This window comes from Haliotis asinina, chromosome 11, assembly GCF_037392515.1.
Source record: "Haliotis asinina isolate JCU_RB_2024 chromosome 11, JCU_Hal_asi_v2, whole genome shotgun sequence".
NCBI classification, from domain to species: domain Eukaryota; kingdom Metazoa; phylum Mollusca; class Gastropoda; order Lepetellida; family Haliotidae; genus Haliotis; species Haliotis asinina.
In genome coordinates, this window is record NC_090290.1 from 57,371,269 (window position 1) to 57,380,411 (window position 9,143).

The following is a 9,143-nucleotide window of genomic DNA, read 5'->3' on the forward strand; positions in this document are numbered from 1 at the left end:
GAGGCGGGGATCGTTCATAAGAAGACATGCGATAAATGTTAAAAAAAACTAAGAGACAGGTGACGCGCTGTCAGTCATCTGTCTCCATTCATTGTGAGAACCCGTGTTGTATGTCACCTCAGTGACAGCAGGTGCCCGTCAGTCATGCACGTATTAGTTGTATACAGAAATACGGATGGTTGTGTTTTGTCCTTGTCAACACTACTAATATTTACTATATATACACTTACATATCTGTATAACATTGAAGCTGTCAATATGTACATGCATGGCTTAGTGGCTTCAGCTTGTCACGAGCGTGTACAGCCCTGCTACCATAATATCCAGTATCTCTTCCCTACTATACACACATTTTTGTGGGGTTCTTTTTGTTTGTTTGGGTTTGGTTTGGGTTGGTTTTTTATGCTGTTTTTTGTTTGTTTGTTTTTTGTTTGTTATTTTTTTTTTTTTTTTTTTTTTGGGGGGGGGGGGGGTATTTTTATCCCAGCTAACTAGATACACAACTACAAGGGTATCGGTTGTGAGAAAGTATTACAGGCTTCAGTACATAAAGCAAAGAGATAGACATTGACATTATATACTTCGTGGCTATAAGCTAATGATACCTAACATCAGATATGGTTAATCTGAATTTTAAAGATACAAAATTCCAGAAAGGCACAACTGGCTATAGGCTAATGGCAATACCAGAAGACTAGTAGAATACATACTCAGAAGAAAGTTATGAAATCTAAGGATGTTAAAAAACGACAAAAATTGGAGAGTGGCAAATTTGCAAGTGGACTACCATATCAGTTGGGTTTTATCCAAAGATAGATGTATACACATACAAAGATTGGAGAGTGGTATCTACAACGTGTATGGCTATCAGCTAATAGTAAATCAGAAGTACATGTGATTTGCCTGAATACAATCGACAGTCTTTCAGTCAAAAGGTTCAAACAATAGTACAATGTTTTCAGGGAGAAGAAAGTCTACAGCAGCTGTCACGGCTATACAACAACAATACATGTAGTTACTTAACCAAATAACAAAACATATGTCGCAGTATATGGTTATGTTCCGTGTGTGTGTGTGTGTCTGTGTGTGTCTGTGTGTGTCTGTGTGTGTCTGTGTGTGTTTTGTTAGTTAGTTTTATACCCACCCACCTAACTAACTCCTACCTACTCACCAAGCCACCTACCCTCGTACCTTCCTATGTCTTTACCAACCTACCGACCTATCTGCCTACCAACCGTGTCACCTCCCCTCTCACCTACCTACCTAGCCACCGCCCCGGTGTATTTAACACCGTACAGTTTAGTGTCTAATAACAGTAATGCTGAATCATGGCTCCATTGTTTTACAGTCCCAATGTATTCTGAAAAGTCACGTTTTTCACGAGTGAATGTTTTTGCCCTGTTTACTTGCCAGCGTTTACCTCGCGGCAGCAGTTAAAGGAAGATTGTCTTGCATGTCACACGGGATGAACTCAAGACAGCGATGTGACATTTCAAAGCCGAAACAATGTCATGCAGAGAGGAGGACAAACATACACCTAACCAATGAATATAGCTGATACATAAATAGTATAATATAAATAAGCTGTGTTTGAATTAATGCTACTAGAAACATGTTGGGGATTGAAAACATGTTATTTCTGATTTTTTTTGGTAATCATTCAAAGATAGTGGAAATTTTACATGGACGCTATCAAGGAAATCCTAGTTGAACTTCGGCATTACCTGGTGTGTTGGAACAAACCCTGATAACAACGAGGAGAAGTAATGGGGGGAAAATGCAATAATCTTGAAATCAGCGTTAAACCACAGTCAAACTAATCTCTGAAGGGTGTTCGCATTAAGACAAAAGACAGGAAGTGTTCATCAATCACATTTTGAGAGTTGTACTTCACCACTGCCAAACTGGACAATATCTATTGTTAACAATTAATATCTTATAGAAAACACAACAGTGAGAACAAAAGTGATGAAGACGGACATAGTTTGGGCTTGGATTGCTATCAGGAATATAATCTGAGCGTGCAGTGAACTATAACAAAATCCCATTTGGGTCACAATGATACTCATGAATCGCAATCTAACACCAGATCGGTTCATGATCAAATTTACATTTCAACGTGGAATGTAATTAAAACATCAGCTCAACTCTGAGCAAAAAGTTTCAGAACGATTGTCTCCGAAATGAAGACGTTGCTTAACAAACTGTATAGCATCACTGTGCCATACCTTAGCATAAACCTAGCTCTAACATAGTGGTAAGTGCCATACATTGACATAAACCTAGCTCTAACATAGTGGTAAGTGCCATACAGTGACATAAACCTAGCTCTAAAATAGTGGTAAGTGCCATACATTAACATAAACCTAGCTCTAACATAGTGGTAAGTGCCATACATTAACATAAACCTAGCTCTAACATAGTGGTAGGTGCCACACATTAACATAAACCTAGCTCTAACATAGTGGGAAGCGCCATACATTAACATAAACTTAGATCTAACATAGTGGTAAGTACAACACCGTAACATAAACCTAGCTCTAACATAGTGGTAAGTGTCATACATTAACATTAACCTAGTTCTAAAATAGTGGTAGGTGCCACACCTTAGCATAAACCTAACTGTAACATAGTGGTAGGTGCCACACATTAACATAAACCTAGCTCTAACATAGTGGCAAGCGCCAAGCATTAACATAAACGTAGCTCTAACATAGTGGTAAGTGCCACACCTTAACATAAACCTAACTGTAGCAGAGTGGTAAGTGCCATACAGTGGCATAAACCTAGCTCTAACACAGTGGTAAGTGCCATACATTGACATAAACCTAGCTCTAACATAGTGGTAAGTGCCATACAGTGACATAAACCTAGCTCTAAAATAGTGGTAAGTGTCATACATTAACATTAACCTAGTTCTAAAATAGTGGTAGGTGCCACACCTTAGCATAAACCTAACTGTAACATAGTGGTAGGTGCCACACATTAACATAAACCTAGCTCTAACATAGTGGCAAGCGCCAAGCATTAACATAAACGTAGCTCTAACATAGTGGTAAGTGCCACACCTTAACATAAACCTAACTGTAGCAGAGTGGTAAGTGCCATACAGTGGCATAAACCTAGCTCTAACACAGTGGTAAGTGCCACACATTAACATAAACCTAGCTCTAACATAGTGGTAGGTGTCATACATTGACATAAACCTAGCTCTAACATAGTGGTAAGTGCCATACAGTGACATACACCTGGCTCTAAAATAGTGGTAAGTGCCATACATTGACATAAACCTAGCTCTAACATAGTGGTAAGTGCCATACAGTGGCATAAACCTAGCTCTAACACAGTGGTAAGTGCCACACATTAACATAAACCTAGCTCTAACATAGTGGTAGGTGTCATACATTGACATAAACCTAGCTCTAACATAGTGGTAAGTGCCATACCTTAGCATAAACCTAGCTCTAACATAGTGGTAAGTGCCATACATTGACATAAACCTAGCTCTAACATAGTGGTAAGTGCCATACAGTGACATAAACCTAGCTCTAAAATAGTGGTAAGTGCCATACATTAACATAAACCTAGCTCTAACATAGTGGTATGTGCCATACATTAACATAAACCTAGCTCCAACAAAGTGGTAGGTGCCACACATTAACATAAACCTAGCTCTAACATAGTGGGAAGCGCCATACATTAACATAAACTTAGATCTAACATAGTGGTAAGTACCACACCGTAACATAAACCTAGCTCTAACATAGTGGTAAGTGTCATACATCAACATTAACCTAGTTCTAAAATAGTGGTAGGTGCCACACCTTAGCATAAACCTAACTGTAACATAGTGGTAGGTGCCACACATTAACATAAACCTAGCTCTAACATAGTGGCAAGCGCCATGCATTAACATAAACCTAGCTCTAACATAGTGGTAAGTGTCATACATTAACATTAACCTAGTTCTAAAATAGTGGTAGGTGCCACACCTTAACATAAACCTAACTGTAACATAGTGGTAGGTGCCACACAAAACATAAACCTAGCTCTAACATAGTGGTAGGTGTCGCACATTAACATAAACTTACCTCTAACATAGTGGTAGGTGCCACACATTAACATAAACCTAGTTCTAACATAGTGGCAAGCGCCATGCATTAACATAAACCTAGCTCTAACATAGTGGTAAGTGCCACACCTTAGCATAAACCTAGCTCTAACATAGTGGTAAGTGCCATACAGTGACATAAACCTAGCTCTAACATAGTGGTAAGTGCCACACCTTTACATAAACTTAGCTCTAACATAGTGGTAGGTGTCATACATTGACATAAACCTAGCTCTAACATAGTGGTAAGTGCCACACATTAACATAAACCTAGCTCTAACATAGTGGTAAGTGCCACACATTAACATAAACCTAGCTCTAACATAGTGGTAAGTGCCATACCTTAGCATAAACCTAGCTCTCACATAGTGGTAAGTGCCATACATTGACATAAACCTAGCTCTAACATAGTGGTAGGTGCCACACATTAACATAAACCTAGATCTAACATAGTGGTAGGTGCCACACATTAACAGAAACCTAGCCCTAGAATAGTGGTAAGTGGCACACCTTAACATAAACCTAGCTTTAACATAGTGGTAGGTGCCACACCTTCACATAAACTTAGCTCTAACATAGTGGTTGGTGCCACACATTAACAGAAACCTAGCTCTAGAATAGTGGTAAGTGCCATACCTTAGCATAAACCTAACTGTAGCATAGTGGTAAGTGCCACACATTAACATAAACCTAGTTCTAACATAGTGGTAAGTGCCATACAGTGACATAAACCTAGCTCTAACATAGTGGTAAGTGCCACACATTAACATAAACCTAGCTCTAAAATAGTGGTAAGTGCCATACCTTAGCATAAACCTAGCTCTAACATAGTGGTAAGTGCCATACATTGACATAAACCTAGCTCTAACACAGTGGTAAGTGCCATACATTAACATAAACCTAGCTCTAACATAGTGGTAAGTGCCATACCTTAGCATAAACCTAGCTCTAAAATAGTGGTAAGTGCCATACATTGACATAAACCTAGCTCTAACATAGTGGTAAGTGCCATACATTAACATAAACCTAGCTCTAAAATAGTGGTACGTGCCACACATTAACATAAACCTAGCTCTAACATAGTGGCAAGTGCCATACCTTAGCATAAACCTAGCTCTAAAATAGTGGTAAGTGCCATACATTGACATAAACCTAGCTCTAACATAGTGGTAGGTGCCACACATTAACATAAACCTAGCTCTAACATAGTGGTACGTGCCACACATTAACATAAACCTAGCTCTAACATAGTGGCAAGTGCCATACCTTAGCATAAACCTACCTCTAACATAGTGGGAAGCGCCATACATTGACATAAACCTAGCTCTAACATAGTGGTAGGTGTCACACCTTAACATAAACCTAGATCTAACATAGTGGCAGGTGCCATACATTAACATAAACCTAGCTCTAACATAGTGGTAGGTGTCACACCTTAACATACACCTAGCTCTAACATAGAGGTAAGCGCCATGCATTATCATTAACTTATGACTATCTTAGCGCTAAGAGAGCTTCGAAAATCCAGACCCAGGTAAAATCGGTGATGTTCCTACTCTTGTCCTTGAGTCAAAAGACAAAGGAACCCCACATACAGGCATGTATGTGTGGACCTTGTGTTATCCACAGTGCACCCTCACATGCGCTCAATGTCTCGCTTCCGAACCGGAAGTTACGAAGTGTGAAAGGGGTTATACACACTTCTATGGTTCAGAACATCATGTTCCAGGTTTACAGACTGCATTCGGACCGACTAATGGTATGAAACTGACTCCATCTATCATAGTTGTCCTAGTTCAGCCGCAGTTCATGCATCCAGAGCTCTTTGTCTGTGTTCCTGAAATTCCCCAGTTAATGGGAACAGTAATAACAGCTGCATGTCAAATATGACATCACTCGCAGGTATCTGTTAACAAGGAAATAGTTTATTCAACAATATTTACAATGCCAAATATCTAGGATAATATTGAGGTAAGTTGGCGTCCCACACCAGATGTTAAATATACCGCCACAAAGTACTCGTTTGTTCCAGTCGCCGTTTCCTTTCTCTTAAAGTACTTCTTTTTGCGGGTCGGGCGTAGGGGCATAAAAGATCCAAAGTGTCATTGCTAATTACAGAGTACCTGAAGAGTAAACCCGGCAACCACAGTTCAGTTTTCAAGTCAGGTTGTATGAAACAGTTTTTTCTTTTCAGTAATTCTATAAAACTGACCTACCAATAACAGTTCCATTTGGCCAATTGTCTTCTTTGTTTTGACCCTACGGATGAGTAGACAGTTTTCCATCATAAATGATATTGATGACGTTTTTATCAACAAAAGGCTAAATTTCTAATTTAAAAATGTAATATTCCCTGTTGGTATTGCTCTTCTATTTTTCTAACACCAATTTGAACAGATATTCAGCTATACTATTTCCGTGAAACCCATGTCCATGGCGCTGAAAAACCAAGAGGGACAACTCGTATGAATACGACACTCCACCCATCAATATCATGGTCAAAGTCATCAGCAAAATATTCATTTGAACCCCTAATATCGTTCAACAAACGTGGTAACGAGCAAATGCAGTACTACTGACTTCTAAACATAGGATCCAGATACGCCCAAGGGAAGTAATTGTGCGAAAAGCTGCGTCTTTTGATAACTGGGCAAGGTGTCTGTGACCTTTGAGAGTGGAAATCGTATAAATCTATACAGACAATTTTATAGAACATGAAACTGTCAGGAATATTTAAGAGAAAACACGCCCTGACCTAGTCAATTGCTGACACATGGACGTGTAGGAAACATAGGGTACCGTTGCCTTATAATTCTGTGTTAATTTCAGTAACAAAGGTGTGATGCAACACATGTGAAACACGAAACTGTGGATGTAACATTGACACAGACACAATTCATTAACACTGCACAGTAATCTGTACATGTATACAGGCGTTGACTAAGCAAACAGTCTTCTTGTGATACGTTACACTCATACAAGGTAAAGGAGTGTAACTATAATACTGAGACTATGTGTAAATGGACTGACAGATGTTGAGTACAAACGTTTGCGTTTTTTAGAGGGACGACGTGTTTTGAAATTTATCAGAGGCGTCGCACTGTTGTGATTGATGGGAAACTTGAAACAGGTTAAGCAGTTGCCAACTCTCAGCAGTGTGTGAAAGTCCCATCTAATAAGCTTTTGAAAAACAACTGTGCTGATTTAGTGAAACATTTTACGATTTTACTGTCGGGGTATAATAATAACACCATCAGTTATTATTATCGTTGGTGCCAATAATTCTGTCTCGAAAGGCATTTATCCAGTATTTATACACCGTAGATACCTCAGGCATAATATTTGCACATCGGAATTAATCAAGACTAAAAGAAATGAAGTAACGCATGCCCGGACACGTGACTCCACATATGACAGCAACCTTATATATTCCCCGTAGAGAAAAGGTTCGGTGTGGAAACCCTAGTGTGAGAACCCATTTTCTTTGTTCAATAAATAAAGAGCTAAAATATTATAACTGCCTGTCAGTATCATATAATTATGATACAGAACAAAAAGATCACAACTAGAAATCAATTTACGTTACTGAACATGTACAAGCATTCACCATCATAGTCTACTATTGTTCATCACTTGTCCAGACAGGATGTACCTTGGAGGATGACGTAGAGACTTGCCATCAGAGACTACAATACAGGACATATGTTCCCGCAGATACTGGTTAGAAATGATCTTCAGCGGTCCATGCTCTTTTCCACACCTAAACATCAGGGCCTAGATTTTAGAAGCTCTCTTAGCGCTAAGATAGCCGTAAGTCAATGTAAATCCATGTCACTTACGACTATCGTAGCGCTAAGAGAGCTTCGAAAACCTATATGCAGGGCCCCATTCCTCAAAGCGACAGTTGTAAGTCAATGCTAAAGTATGGGAGTTCGATCACCTTAATGCCACGATCGCTTTGACTCTTCTAGTAACCGACATGTGTCGCTATAGTGGACTAATTGATGGGGATTATTTCATTGCTTGCTTATTCGATTTGCGTAGATAGTTGCTCATGTCAGTAATTTGATTGTCTGGCCAGGAGTCGACTACCCACACTTGATGAATGCGGTGTTGAGCAACAAACAGAACACAACATACTATGTTGATGTCTTTAGTCAAACTCAAACCTTAGCTCGAACTCAGGTCGGTCTGTGCTATTATATCAGAATCATTGTTGGTCATGGTTGGTGCAGGGGCTCCTTTCACAAAGCAAACTTTTACTAAGGTTAACCTTAAATCCTATTCTTTGACACTGCACTAAGGTTACCATAGTGACTTAGTTGTTATCAGTAATATCTCCCGGTGTATAACTGGAAGCAGGAAGATACTGCTATTTACGTTTGTAACAGCTTCACATCAACCATTATAATTCACGACATCATCTTCCGGGTTGTCTGAAAATTCAAAATCAGATTCCATATCCCAAACCCAATATTGAAGCGTTAAGAGCAATCTGCTTTATCATGCGTTTGAGTGAATGAGTTTGAGTCTGATGTCGGTGTGTGTCAACGTTTCGGTTATGAACGGAAGATTGCATCCGAATGAAGCAGGTCTCAGAAACTTTACCACTTTGTCACAGGGTACCTTTGTTAAACAAGGATAATTATCTGTCCAGATATGGGATTCGAACCTCGACCTGTCACGCACAAATACATATCACAGCGTGTCACAGCTGCACATACATACTACAGTGCAGAAGCTGGTGACTTGAAGACGTGTCACAGCTGCACATACATACTACAGTGCAGAAGCTGGTGACTTGTAGCTGTACGTACCTACTACAGTGCAGAAGCTGGTGACTTGAAGGCGTGTCACAGCTGTACGTACCTACTACAGTGCAGAAGCTGGTGACTTGAAGGCGTGTCACAGCTGTACGTACCTACTACAGTGCAGAAGCTGGTGACTTGTAGCTGTACGTACCTACTACAGTGCAGAAGCTGGTGACTTGTAGCTGTACGTACCCACTACAGTGCAGAAGCTGGTGACTTGT